At 44.5% G+C, this 14,568-nt stretch overlaps 1 protein-coding gene across 4 annotated transcripts in view; it reads right to left on the reverse strand.

The window, feature by feature from the left end:
• The window catches only part of EPHB1 (EPH receptor B1), a 359,407-nt gene that overhangs the window by 159,287 nt on the left and 185,552 nt on the right, over positions 1–14,568 (reverse strand). The window lies entirely within an intron of this gene.

Below are 14,568 nucleotides of genomic sequence, written 5' to 3' on the forward strand. Positions count from 1 at the left end.
CCATGCATCTGAAGAAGTGGGTTTTTTAGCCACAAAAGCTTATGCCCAAATAAATCTGTCAGTCTCTAAGGTGCCACCGGACTCCTCATTGTTTTTTGTGGATACTGACTTACACAGCTGCCCCTCTGATACTAGACACTTCAGAGGGAATGAATAGAAGAGGGCAGTTATGGAGTGATCCATCCCTGTTGCCCAGTCCCAGCATCTGGCAGTCAGAATAAAGTTTACGGGCATCCTGAGCACGGGGTTGTGTCCCTGACCAACTTGGCTAACAGCCATTGACAGACCTGTCCTCCATTAATTTATCTAATTTTTTTAACCTAGTTATACATCTGGCCTTCACGACATCCCCCGGCAACAAGTTCCATAGGTTGACTGTGCGTTGTATGAAGTAGTACTTCCTTTTGTTTAGTTTATACCTATGCCTGCTAATTTCATCAGGTAATCCCTGTTTTTTGTGTTATATGATGGAATAAACAACACTTCCCTAGTCATTTTCTCCACACAATTCGCGATTTGATAGACATTTATCATACCACCCTTAGTCGTCTCTTTTCTAAACTGAGCAGTCCAAGTCTTTTTACTCTCTCCTCATATGAAAGCTATTCCATACCCCTAATAATTTTTTTGTCCTTCTCTGTCTCTATTCCAATATACATTTTTTGAGATGGGGTGACCAGAAATGCATGCAGTGTAGCGTACCATGGATTTATATAGTGGCATTATGATCTTTTCTGCCTTTTTATCAATCTCTTTTCTAATGAATCCTAATGTTGTTAGCTTTTTTGACTGCTGCTGCACACTGAGCAGATGTTTTCACAGAACTATTCACAATGACTCCAAGATCTCCTTCTTGAGTAGGAACAGCTAATTTAGACTCCATCATGTTGTATGTATAGTTGGGCCTATTTTTTCTAATGTGCATTATTTGCATTTATAACATTGAATTGCAGCCTCCATTTTGTTGCCCAGTGACTCCTCTTAGTGAGATCCCTTTGTAACTCTTCACAGTCAGCTTTGGACTTAATGATCTGCAGTAATTTTGTATTGTCTTCAAATTTTGCCACCTCACTATTCATACATTTTTCCAATAATTTTTGAATATGCTGAACAGCACATGTCCCTGTACAGATCCTTTGGAGATGCCACTATTTACCTCTCTCCTTTATGAAAACTCATAATTTAGTCCTACCCTTTGTTTCCTGTCTTTTAACCGTTACTGATCCATGAAAGGACCTTCCCTTTTATCCCATGACAGCTTACTTTGCTGAAGAGCCTTTGGTGTCGGATCTTGTCAAAGAACACAAGAACAAAAGAATGGTCATACTGGGTCAGACCAGAGGTTCATCTAGCCCAGTATCCTGTCTTCTGAGAGTGGCCAATGCCAGGTGCAGCAGAGGGAATGAACAGAACAGATCATCATCAAGTGATCCATCTTCTGTCACCTGTTCCCAGCTTCTGGCAAACAGAGGCTAGGGAAACCATCCCTGCCCATCTTAATACCCACTGATGGATTTATCCTCCATGAATTTATCTAGTTCTTTTTTGAACCCTGTTATAATCTTGGCATTCACATCATCCTCTGGCAAAGAGTTTCACATGTTGACTGTGTTATGTGAAGAAATACTTCCTTTTATTTGTTTTAAATCTGCTGCCTATTAATTTCACTTGGTGACCCCTAGTTCCTGTGTTATGAGAAGGAGTAAATAACAGCTCCTTATTTACTTTCTCCACACCAGTTATGATTTTATAGACCTCAATCATATCCCCCTTAGTTATCTCTTTTCCACACTGAAAAATCCCAGTCTTATTAATTTCTCCTCACATAGAAGCTGTTCCATACTCCCAATCACTTTTGATGCCCTTTTCTGAACCTTTTCCAATATATCTTTTTTGAGATGGGGTGACCACATCTGCATGCAGTATTCAAGGCATACCATGGATTTATATAGAGGCAATGTGATATTTTCTGTTTTATTATCTATCCCTTTCTTAAAGATTCCCAACATTCTGTTCACTTTTTTGACTGCTGCTGCACTTTGAGTGGATGTTTTCAGAGAACTATCCACAATGACTCCAAGACCTCTTTCTTGAGGTGGTAACAGCTAATTTAGACCCCATTATTTTATATTTATAGTTGGGATTATGTTTTCCAATGTGCATTACTTTACATTTATCAGTATTGTATTTCATCTGCCATTTTGTTGTCCAGTCAGTTTTGAGAGATCCTTTTGTAGCTCTTTGCAGTGTGCCTGGGACTTAACTATCTTGAGTAGTTTTGAATCATCTGCAAATTTTGCTACTTCACTGTTTACCCCTTTTTCCAGATCATTTATGAATGTTAAATCAGACTGGTCCCAGTACAGACCCCTGGGGATACCACTATTTATCTCTCTCCATTCTGAAAACTGACCATTTATTCCTACCCTTTGTTTCCTATTTTTTAACCAGTTACAAATCTATGGAGGAGCTTTCCCTCTTATCCCATGGCTCCTTACTTTGCTTAAGAGCCTTTGATGTGGGACCTTGTCAAAGGCTTTCTGAAAATCTAAATATACTATATCCACTGGATCCCTCTTGTCCACATGCTTGTTGACCCCACTCAAACAATTCTAGTAGATTGGTAAGACAATTTCCCTTTACAAAAAGCATGTCGATTATTTCATAACAAATTATGTTCATCTATGTGCCTGACAATTTGTTCTTTACTATGGTTTCAACCAGCTTGCCCAGTACTGAAGTCAGGCTTACCGGCCTGTAATTACTGGGTCACCTCTTGAGCCTTTTTTAAAAATTGGCATCACATTAGCAATTGTGACAAAGCTCTATCCTTGTCTCCATGGGTCCCGCATTTCCTGGCAGATCTCACAAGGCTCAGAGGTTCACTGTGACCCTCCACATAGCCCTTCTCTCTCTAGAGGCAAAGGTCACAGCCTACTGAGCCATTTTCATCATAAGCCAGTGAGGGAGGTGAGAAACTATCCTCCCTTGCGCAGTTTCTGTTGCCTCCTAGTCTCATGATTAATCACAGGGGACAAAGAGGGGAGCCCAGGCCTGCCCTCTACTCCAAGCTCTAGCCCAGGGACCCTAATAGTATCAGCTATGGTAGCTGACCTTTTAGAAACAGGACACATACAATACCCCAGGCTACTTCCCCACTGCAGCCCCCATTTCCTCAAGCACTACTTCACCCTTACCTCAGGGTATGGTGTGTACTGCTCAGTCTCTCGAACAGCGCAACTTCCTCCCACAGCTCCTGACATGCACACCCACCTGCCTAACTGGGAGGTTTTTAACTAGTTTCAGCCAGCCCTGATTGGCTTTAGGTTTCCCAATCAACCTAGCTGCCTCTACTGCTTTCTGGAAGGATCATAATTGGCCCCAGGTGTCTTAATTAACCTGGAGCAACTGCCATTTGGTTACCATGCTAACAGGGATTTGTTTAGCTTGGGGCTAACATACCTGTTTCTCACTGCTTTCCTATAGCCATCTGGCCTTGCCCTGTTACACTATCCTCCAGTCATCTGGTACAGAAGCTGATTTAAATTATAGGTTACAAACTACAGTTAGTAGTTCTGCAATTTTACATTTGAGTTCCTTCAGAACTCTTGGGTGAATACCATATGGTCCTAGTGACTTAGTACTGTTTAGTTTATCAATTTGTTCCAAAACCTCCTGTAATGACACCTCAATCTGGGACAGTTCCGCAGATTTGTCACTGAAAAAGAATGGTTCAGGTTTGGGAATCTCCCTCACATCCTCAACTGTGAAGACCGATGCAAAGAATTCATTTAGTTTCTCTGTAATGGCCTTATCATCCTTGAGCGCTTCTTTAGAATTTCAATCTTTCCACTGGTTGTTTAGCAGGCTTTCTGCTTATGATGTACTTAAAAAAAAAAATTTTGCTATTACTTTTAGATTCTTTGGCTAGCTGTCTTTAAATTCTGTTTTGGCCTTCCTCATAATATTTTTACACTTCATTTGCCAGAGTTTATGCTCCTTTCTATTTTCCTCACCAGGATTTAAGTTCCACTTTTTTTTGGGGTTCTCTTATTACGTTTTTTAATTTGGGGTATGCGTTTAAGTTGAGACTCTATTATGGTGTCTTTAAAAAGTTTCCATGCCGCTTGCAGGGGTTTTACTTTTGATGCTGTACCTTTTAATTTCTGTTTAACCAACCTCCTCATTTTTGTGTAGCTCCCCTTTCTGAAATTAAATGCTACAATGTTGGGCCACTGTGGTGTTTTCCCCACCACAGGGATATTACATTTAATTATATTATGGTCACTATTGCCTAGGATGACCAGACAGCAAGTGTGAAAAATCAGGACAGGGGGTGGAGGGTAATAGGAGTCTATTTAAGAAAAAGACCCCAAAATCGGGACTGTCCCTATAAAATCGGGACATCTGGTCACCCTACTATTACCAAGCAGGCCAGCTATATTCACCTCTTGGACCTGATCCTGTGCTCCCCTTAGAACTATATCAAGAATGGCTTCTTCTCTTGGGGGTTCCAGGACTAGGTGCTCCAAGAAGCAGTCATTTAATGTGTCAAGAAACTTTATCTCTGCATCCCATCCTGAGATATAGGGATAGTTGAAATCCCCCATTATTAATGAGAGTTTTTTTTATTTTAATAGCCTCTCTAATCTCCCTGATCATTTCACAGTCACTATCACCATCCTGGTCAGGTGGTCGGTAATATAGCCCTACTGCTATATTCTTATTATTAGAGCATGGAATTGCTATCCATAGAGATTCTCTGGTACAGTTTGGTTCATTTCAGATTTTTTCTTTCATTTGATTCTACGCTTTCTTTTACATATAGTGCCATTCCACCACCAGCATGACCTGTTCTGTCCTTCCGATATATTTTGTATATTTTGTGTCCCATTGATTATCCTGATGCCATCAAATTTCTGTGATGCCTATTATATCAATATCCTCACTTAATACTAGGAACTCTAGTTCACCCATCTTATTATTTAGACTTCTAGTATTGGTATATAAGCACTTCAAAATCGTGTCACTTTTTAACAGTCTCCCATTACATGATGTAATTGAATGATACTTTTTTTCATTTGACTGTTTCTCATCAGATCCTACCTGTATTTTATCATCTTCCATACTCTCCTCCTTACTAGGACATAGAGGATCTCTATTAATAGATCCTCCCCCAAGGGATATCTCTGTCTAAACCACATGCTCCTCTGTACCTGTTTGCTTTCCCCCAGCCCTTAGTTTCAAAACTGCTATACGACTTTTTTAATTTTAAGTGACAGCAATCTAATTCCATTTTGGTTTAAGTGGAGCCCATCCGTCCTACATAGGCTCCCCTTTCCCAAAAGTTTCCCCAGTTCCTAATAAATCTAAACCCTTCCTCCTTGCATCATTGTCTCATCCATGCATTGAGACCCTGCAGTTCTGCATGTCTAACTGGCCCTGCACAGAATGCTACCATGGAGGTCCTGGACTTAAATCTCTTACCTAGCATGCTAAATTTGGCCTCCAGGACCTCTCTCCTATCCTTCCCTATGTCATTGGTACCTGCATGTATCATGACCACCGACTCCTCCCCAGCACTACACAGAAGTCTATCTAGATGTCTTGAGAGAGCCGCAACCTTCACACCAGGCAGACAAGTCACCATGTGGTTCTCCCAGTTATCGCAAACCCAGCTATCTGTGTTTCTAATGATTAAATCACCTATTATACTAATACCTGTCTCTTCCTAATATCTGGAGTTCCATCCCCCAGGGAGGTATCTTCAGTGCGAGAGGATATCACACCACCAGCTGAAGGAGGGTCCCAACTATGGGATCATTTCCCTCTCCTCCAGTTAGATGCTGTCCTTCTCTGAGGCTTTCATCCTCCTCAAGAGCACAGAGGCTGTCAGACTGGGGGTGGGACTATTCTACTGTGTCTTGGAAAGTCTCATCTATGTACGTCTCTGTCCCCCATAGCTCCTCCAGTTCAGCCACCCTGGTCTCCAAAGCCTGTATACGGTTTCTGAGGGCCAGGAGCTCCTTGCACTGAATGCACACAAACGTCACCTGCCTATAGGGCAGGTAATCATATATGCTGCATTGGGTGCAATAAACTGGGTAGCCCCCACTCTGTTGCTGGACTTCTGCCTGCATTCTCTTTTTACTCCTGCAGCTCATTTCTTGGTTGTTGTGTTGTTTTTATCAGGGGATGATTTTTGGCTTAATTTTAAAAAAGTTTAAGAAATGTTAAGTATATGCAGCACCCGCTCCCCTCCTCCCCCCACACACTCCCTCTGTAAACTCCCTTGCAAAACTCCCCTGTTAGTCGCTCCTGTTCACTAGCTCCTCCGGTCACTTAGGAGCTGGCTTTTTAAAGTCCTGTTTTTCCTGGGTAGCCCTGCCTGGTTAAGCTTTCTGAAAGTCCAAGTCCACTATATCCACTGGACACCCTTCTCCACATGCTTGTTGACTCCCTCAAAGAATCCTAATAGATTGGTGAGGCATGATTTCCTTTTTATAAAAGCCACGTTAACTCTTCCTCAACATTTCTGTGTTCATCTAAGTCGCTGGTAATTCTGTTTTTATTATAATTTCAACCTATTTGCCTGGTACTGAACTTAGGCTTGCCTTCCTGTAATTGCCAAGATCACTCCTGGAGCGTTTTTTTTTTAAAGTAGGCATTACATTAGCTGTCCTTCAGTCACGTATCACAGAGGCTGATTTAAGCAATAGGCTACTTACCACAGTTAGTAGTTCATAGATTCATAGATTCATAGACTCTAGGACTGGAAGGGACCTCAAGAGGTCATCGAGTCCAGTCCCCTGCCCTCATGGTAGGACCAAATACTGTCTAGACCATTCCTGATAGACATTTATCTAACCTACCTAGTTCTGCAGTTTCATATCTGAGTTCCTTCAGAACTCTTGGGAAAATACCATATGGTCCTGCTGACTTATTACTGTTTAATTTATCAATGTGTTCCAAAGCTTCCTTAAGGGTATGTCTATACTACCAACATTTCAACGCGGCCGTGGCAGAACTGTGACATGGGCCATGTAGACACGCTTTATCGCTGGGGGAGAGCTCTCCGGCAATAAAAAAAAAAACACCCTGAATGAGCAGTAGTAGCTTTTTCGCCGGGAGCATGCCTCCTGGCAATACAGTACTGTCTATACTGGTGCTTTTCAGCACTAAAACTTTTGTCACTCAATGGGGTGTTTTTTCACACCCCTGAACGACAAAAGTTTTAGCACTCAAGTGGCAGTGTAGACACAGTCTTAATGACACTTCAATCTGGGATGGATCCTTAGATTTGTCACCTAAAAAAATGGCTCACGTGTGCAAATCTCCCGCACATCATCTGCAGTGAAGAGTGATGTAACGAATTCGTTTAGCTTCTCTGCAATGGCCTTATTGTCCTTGAGTGCTCCTTTAGCACTTCAATCATCCAATCAACCCACTGATTGTTTGGCTGGTTTCCTCCTTGACATATTTAAACATTCTTTTGCTGTTAGTGTTTGTTTCTTTTGCTATTTGTTCTTCAAATTCTTTTTTGGCCTGCCTAATTATACTTTTACACTTGATTTAGCAGAGTTTATGCTCCTTTCTATCTTCCTCAGTAGGATTTGACTACCAGTTTTTACAGGATGCCTTTTTGCCTCTAACCACCGATTTTATTCTTTCTTTAGCCATAAAGGCATTTTTCTTGTCCTCTGTCACAGGGTGCACCACTCACCACTGGTCTGACGATTCCCTCTGGTCACTCTGGGGATTAGCTCTTGAGGTCAATGCCCCCCTTCCACAGTTTGCATGTAGTTGCTCTGTCTCTCTCTCTCTGTTCTGCAGTCCTTCTCTGTCTCCAGGAACTGCAGCATCTTCTTCGTGCTTCAGCCTTCCAGACGGGTCACTCAGTGTTCTCCCCTTTCAGGGTAGCAAAGTTCCTTCTTCCTAGCAGTCCTACGCAGTATCCCCTCTCATTGCCTCCTGGTGCCACTCCCTCAGTGGCTGGTAGGGGAACCCGGGCCCGCCCTCCACACTGGGTTCCAGCCCAAATACCACATGCAGCCAAGGCCTGTACTGTCCTAGTCCTTGCTGCTTTTTCCCTAAGCTTCTTCCTAGCTAACTAGGTCCCCTTTCTCTTTGGGTTTGCCAGCCCATTCTCCCTCCTCTCAGAGAGTGACTTCTGCTTCCTGCCTTCCTGTGTCTTTCCCAGCAGCCCCTTTACTGTTCACAATTCCTGGGCTTTATACAGGCCTCCCTGGTTTCTGCATTGCTGAACTAGCTTCCAATTAGTTCCTTGCTCCCTGGCTCCTCTTCCAGGTTATTTTTACAAATTTATTTGGGGTACACATTTAGTTTGAGCCTCTATTATGGCGTTTTTAAAAAGTTTCCATGCAGCTTGCAGGCATTTCTCTCTTGTGACCGTTTAACTAACTTCCTCATTTTTGTGTAGTGCCCCTTTTAGAAGTTAAATGGTGCTAGGATGGTCTTCTTTGGTATTCTCGCCACTCCCCCAAAGATGTTAAACATAATTATATTATGGTTGCTGTTACCAAGCCATTCAGCTATATTCACCTCTTGGATCAGATCCTATGCTCCACTTGGGACTAAATCAAGAATTGTCTCTCCCCTTGTGCATTCCAGGACGAGCTGCCCAAAGAAGCAGTCATTCATGATGTCTAGAAATTTTATCTCTGCAGCCGGTCCTGTGGCGATAACCATTGCAGCAAATAGTGTTTGAAGTACAGCATACAGGAGAGTTATACACAAACACTGTCTGAAAGACCTCAAATAGAATAGAGATCATAGCCATAACATGCATCCAACTCAATCAGAGACAAATCCATCATAGGCACAAGGTGCTCATGCTCCGCAACACAAAGCATAACAACAAAACACAGCAGGAAATGCACAGTCCCAGTGTGTCAGATTGTCAGTGGTCAATCCCACATGACAATTGTCCCACAGGAGCTGTGACCCCCTCTTGAATCTGGTAACAACTGCTTCCTCAGATGCGGAAAGTTGCCCAGATCATGTTTAAATTGTGTACTTCGGCTTCTTTTTTTCCAGAAGTGGTGTGGCAGGTGTGGGATTCGGCCCTGCCCACTTTGTGTTTTTTGAAGGCCGCACCACCTTGCACACCCCTTGCCCCTCCATCCCTTGCAGGGGAAGGGCTTTCACCCACTGGGGTAGAAAGCCCCCTTCCACGCCTGCGGGATGGGGCTCCAGGGGAGGAAGTCCCTGCCAGAGGTCCTCCCCTAATGTTTGGCCAGGAGGTAGGGTTCAGCCCTGTTTATCTGGGTTCTTATCTGGCCCTCATCCTCACCCTCTCTAAGCACCTCAGACAGCCTTGTGTACAGGGACTCTCTCTGTTTTATGGCTGGGGAACCAAGGCACAGCCTAGATTAAGTGTCTTGGCCAAGGTCACACAGGGATTTTATGGCAGAGCTATGAATAGAAACCCCATCTCCTGAGTCCCAGTCCAGTGCCCTGGCCACTAGACCATCCTTCCTAACCCCAGATGGCAGAGTAGGCCACAGAACAGAGTCCCAGACCTACAGCATCACCAGAATCCTCCTCTCCAGCAACTCCCTGACTGTGGCTGCTCCAGGACTCCCAGAGATGGATGGAGAGAGGGCTCCCTGGAGATGATCCAAAGGCTGGGGCTGAAATATCTGTGGGGCTGAAGGGAGCATCATGTGTATCCCTTGTAGCTCATCTATTCCTGTTCCCAGTCCACCCAGCCTCTGCCCTCTCCGCCAAGAGGGCCCGGCATTCAAAGAACCCCATTCCCAGGGTTTGGAGGAGATCTCTACAGGGAGGGGACCATCTGCACTCACAGCTGAGGTACACAAAGTGTGAGAAGTTGCATATCAGATACGCCCATGAGTCAGACCCCAGAGTGTGAGAAAAACAGAAGGGAAAAGGCTAGAAAAGGGAGAGAGAAAGCGTGAAGGGAAAGAGAGTTACAGTGAGAAAAATAGTGCAAAGGGCATGAAACCCGCTCTAGAAAGGAAATGAGGGGAAAGTGCAAAGATGGGGACAGGACAGATGGGGTGGAAAGGTGGGGAGAGAAGAGAGTGGAACTGCAGAGAGGAACACCACTCCAGGGAGCCCTGCTATGACTTCCTTCTCGCTCCTTCAGCCTGACCCCTGGTAGATATTGACAAGCAGTCTAGTGACAGGTTGTCATAAACAGATAGCTAAGGGTTAATGTCTCTTTCACCTGGAAAGGGTTAACAAACAACACCTGACCAGAGGACCAATCAGGAAACAAGATACTTTCAAATCTCCGTGGAGGGAAGCCTTTGTTTGTGGTTTTTGGGCTTTGCTTTGTTCTCTCTGTGTCTGACGGGAAAAAACCCTCAGGGGATTTTGGTTTGCAAGCCAGGTTTCTTACCAATCTCTCCTGCTATAGTCTCTTAACATATTCAGAATGTGAGTATTGAGTAAAAGAGCGGTATAGTCTTTTGAAATTATTTCTACATTTGCACTGGTGTTTCTGGCTGTAGAGTTTTTAATGTGGTATTTGGGTGAAAGTATTTGTTAAATTGTATTTCCTGCTGGAGAAAGCTTCCTTTCTATTGTCTATAAGCATGAAAGCCCTGTAATATACCATCTAGATTACAGAGATAACTTTTACTTTTTTTCTTTCTTTATTTTAAAAGTTTGCTTTTAAGACCTGTTTAATTTTTTCGCTAGTTGAGGCTCAAAGGGAAATTGAGTCTGTATTACAGGGAAGTGGTGGGGAGACAGAGAGAAGAAGGGAAGGGGAAAGGGAATCCTTTGTTTTAATTTCACGGAGCTTAATCTATATTGCCCTCGGTGAGGTGGAAAGCCTCTTGTTTTAAGATTCAAGGAGCTTGAATCCCAATGATTTCTAGGGTAATCCAGGGACGGAAAGCCTATGAGGGCACTATGGAGGGAAAAGAGTTTACTTTCTTGTATTAAGATCCAGGGGGTCTGGTCTTGAGGGTCCCCAGGGATAGGTTTTGGGGAGACCAGAGTTTATCAGGTACTCAGAATCCTGATTGGTGGCAGCGTATCAGATCTAAGCTGGTAATTAAGCTTAGAGGATTTCATGCTAGTACCTCATTTTTGGACTGTAAGGTTTAGACTGAGGAAAGTATACTATGACACAGGTCCTTGCTGCGCAAGGGGCTGGTGGACGGAAGCGATCAGCATTCCAGGTGTGGCTCAGGCTGAGGTGTTAGCCCTTCAATGAAGGATGAAGGTCACCTAAATGACTGCTGAACAGCACAGAGGGGCAGAGGCCAGGCAGATGCAGGCGGAATACCGTCATTAGCCACACCCCTGCCTGAATCACATGGATCCTCCCCCTTCGCCAGCTTTTGCATTTGAACCTCATCTTCTTCCCCTCTCCCGTTCATTTTCACCTCTAGTCATTCTTCCTTCCCTTTCCCGTGAGAGGCATCTCAGGTTTCTGGACCAAGTGCCAGCATCTTCTGGGGCCCAATCCTGCCAACCTGGGCTCACCTGCATTTGCCCCATTGTAGCCAATAGGTTTCCTCATGTGAGTCAGGGCTGCAGCATGAGGTGCCTGCTGAGATTTGCTCCTGGCAGACCTCTGGCCCTGGAGGGAAAGGGGGGAATGACACTGCTCTGCTTCACAGAGGCGTCTTGAGCCTTCATGAGCCCCTGCAGGTTCAATGCCTTGGAGGTCTCAAGCCCTAAGTGCTATTTCCTTGTGTGCTGTTCTCTTCCAGTCACTCTTCTGCTCCATGCTTTTCTTTCTCCTTTCACCCACATGCCTCAAATACCCTCTCCTGTCACTACTCCTCTTTCTCTGTGGCTTTGCCATTCCTCCTGCAGGCACATACACACAGGTCTGCAGCGCACACTCACACATGGAGACACACACGTGTGCACGCACATGCCCAAACATACATACCAAGGGCCATGCATTCCTCTTCCACATCCAAGTGTGCAGAGGGGAACAAAATAACCAAAGGCCACCAGGGGTTTTGGCATGCAGCCCTTGGCTCCTGTTCTCCCCCTTCTATGAAGGGGCAGTTGAAATATGATGCAGGCAGGAGCTGGGGCTGTAAAAGCCAGGACCCAGGTATCTGCAGCAAACCCTGGCTTCACACAGATCCTCAGCCAGAGGTGCAGTGGCTCTCTCTCTGCATGTATTAGCAGCCATGATCCCCAGTGGCTCCCAACCAGCACCTGGAATCTGTCTCTCTCACACACACACACACACACACACACACCTCCAATGGAGGTCCGAGGGCACAGAGAAGACACAGATGCTATCTATGTTAAGCAAAATGGACAGATCTGTTATTTTTACACTGAACGTTTCCTGCACAGGAGAGGGAATAGGCCAGATGCAGCAGGCCGCTTCCCAGCTTCTCTGCCCACCCCTCAGTCATGATGCATGTAGATCTATGGGCGTAAAGGGCTATCTTGCAGAGCCAGCTAGGTCCTGGGCCCCTTCTCCAGACTGAGCAACATGCTGCATGTTCTGGTTGGTAAAGCAGAATTACAGTCCCAACATGTGCCCTCACTGGGGGATAACAGTCTGCGTCAAAAGCTCATCAGCTAATGAGATCACAGCTCACCTGTCATGAAGCATTTTCAAAATGGCAACAATGCACTGGTTAGATTTGAGCCACAGGTGAGATTTGAATCACTGTCAGGGACATCCAGCAGGTTTAGGGTTCATCTCACTCTCTCTCAGCCCTACCCTTTCACCCCTCCCAGCCCCTAAAATGAGTTCTAACTCCAGAGACTTTCCCCTCGCACCATATGTGGATGCAGAATTAGGCCAGCTAATCCAGGAAGAGCATGTGGAAATGATTCAAATAGCAGCAGCAGCAGCAGATTAAACAGCATGACTTAATCCATCCTGGCTCCCCTTCAGGTGCAGCTTCCTGCGTGACAAGATATAGGGTATGGAGAAGATTGATTCGCCTGTGAAAAGGCAAGTAAATAGACGGCAGTGTTTAATCCAATAATCCTGATGCTTCTCCCTTCATCACCCACACAATAAAGAAAATACTGTGTCACTGCAGCATCCTGGCCCATTTAAATCTTTTCTGTATATTATTAAAAAGCTAGTGCTGAGGCGAGATGGAGTGGAAGGTGATAAATCAATCTTGGGCCTGTGATTAAAAACAATTTAGGGGAAAAAAAGGCCTAAGAACGCCAGCCAGGCAATTGGTTAAGGGTGAGTCATAGCATTGTGCCATTAGCAAGGCACTTGAACATGAATGACATCATAAACATAGCTGTCAGGATACAGCCTCCAGGATCCTTGACTGAGTGCCTTTGTCCACCCCTATTTCCTTTTTAGAGCAATCAGGAGCCCGTTTAAAATAGCAAAGGGGTGCCTCAGGGGAGCTATGTTCTGTGGCTGGCTGAAGATAGCCGGGGCGAAAACTTGGCTTCACTGCTCGCAGCAGGAATTTTGCTGTCGCCTTCAGTGGAGCCGGGATTTCCCCCTAAGAATAGGCAGTGTTGGCACAATAGGTATGGAGAGCTTCTTTCTCAAATCACCAGCCTAATCAAACACCTCAGTTATTATTATTGTTATGGTGGCAGCCCTAGGAGTCCTAGCCATGGATCAGGCCCCCGCTATGCTAGATGCTGTACAGACAGAGCCAAATGATATTCCCTGCCTCGCATCTAATATAATCCAGTGGGATTTTACTGTAGGGGACCTACTGTATACATTCTCTTCTGTGCATTTTGCAGGTACAGGTGTGAGGCAAAGAGGCTGAGGGCACGCTCACCTTTTCCTATTCAGCCTGCTTGATATAGGTGCACACACCCACACACTCCTGTATGCCATATGTGCAGAAACCTACCTGCGTGTGCGCGCACACACACACGGTGAGAGGGACTGAGATGACAGATTAAATAAAAAAAGACTTGCTTGGTGTTAATTGAACTGGTGTACTACAGGAGTCACCCAAGACATTGCAACATCCTTATTACAAAATATGGCTCTCTCAGACTGTTGTTTTTGTTTGGTTTTTTCCCCATGGATTCCAAGGCCAGAAGGACCCGTTATGATCATCTGGTCTGATCTCCCGTATGACACAGGCCAGAGAACAGCCCCAAAATAAGTCCTAGAGTAGATCTGTTAGAAAAACAACATATCCAGTCTTGATTTAAAAGTTGTTGCTGGTGAAGAATCCACCACGACGCTTGGGAAATTGTTCCAGTGGTTAATTACCCTCTCTGTTAAAAATGTAGGTCTTATTTCTAGTCTGAATTTGTCTAGCTTCAACATCCAGCCACTGGATCATGTTAGACTTTCCCCTGCTAGACTGAAGAGCCCACTCTGTCAGACCTTTTCATAAGGGATGACAATACAGTTAATGGAAAGCAAAAGTTTTATTCTGTCCTCGGCAAAGAAAAAAAACCAAATATAAGCTAAAGGCTTTATATCTGACTATGCTATCCCATCAGGCCTAGCTCCCTTAAAGTAACAGTAACACTGGTAGAGCTTGAATTGATAAACCAGAAGCAAGGTTCTGTTCATGCACAAAACCCCTCCTCTAATGGTAAAAGCATAACTTTGTTTGATGCGTAACTGAAATGAAATATAAA

This window comes from Chelonoidis abingdonii, chromosome 8 (assembly GCF_003597395.2).
Source record: "Chelonoidis abingdonii isolate Lonesome George chromosome 8, CheloAbing_2.0, whole genome shotgun sequence".
NCBI lineage: Eukaryota > Metazoa > Chordata > Testudines > Testudinidae > Chelonoidis > Chelonoidis abingdonii.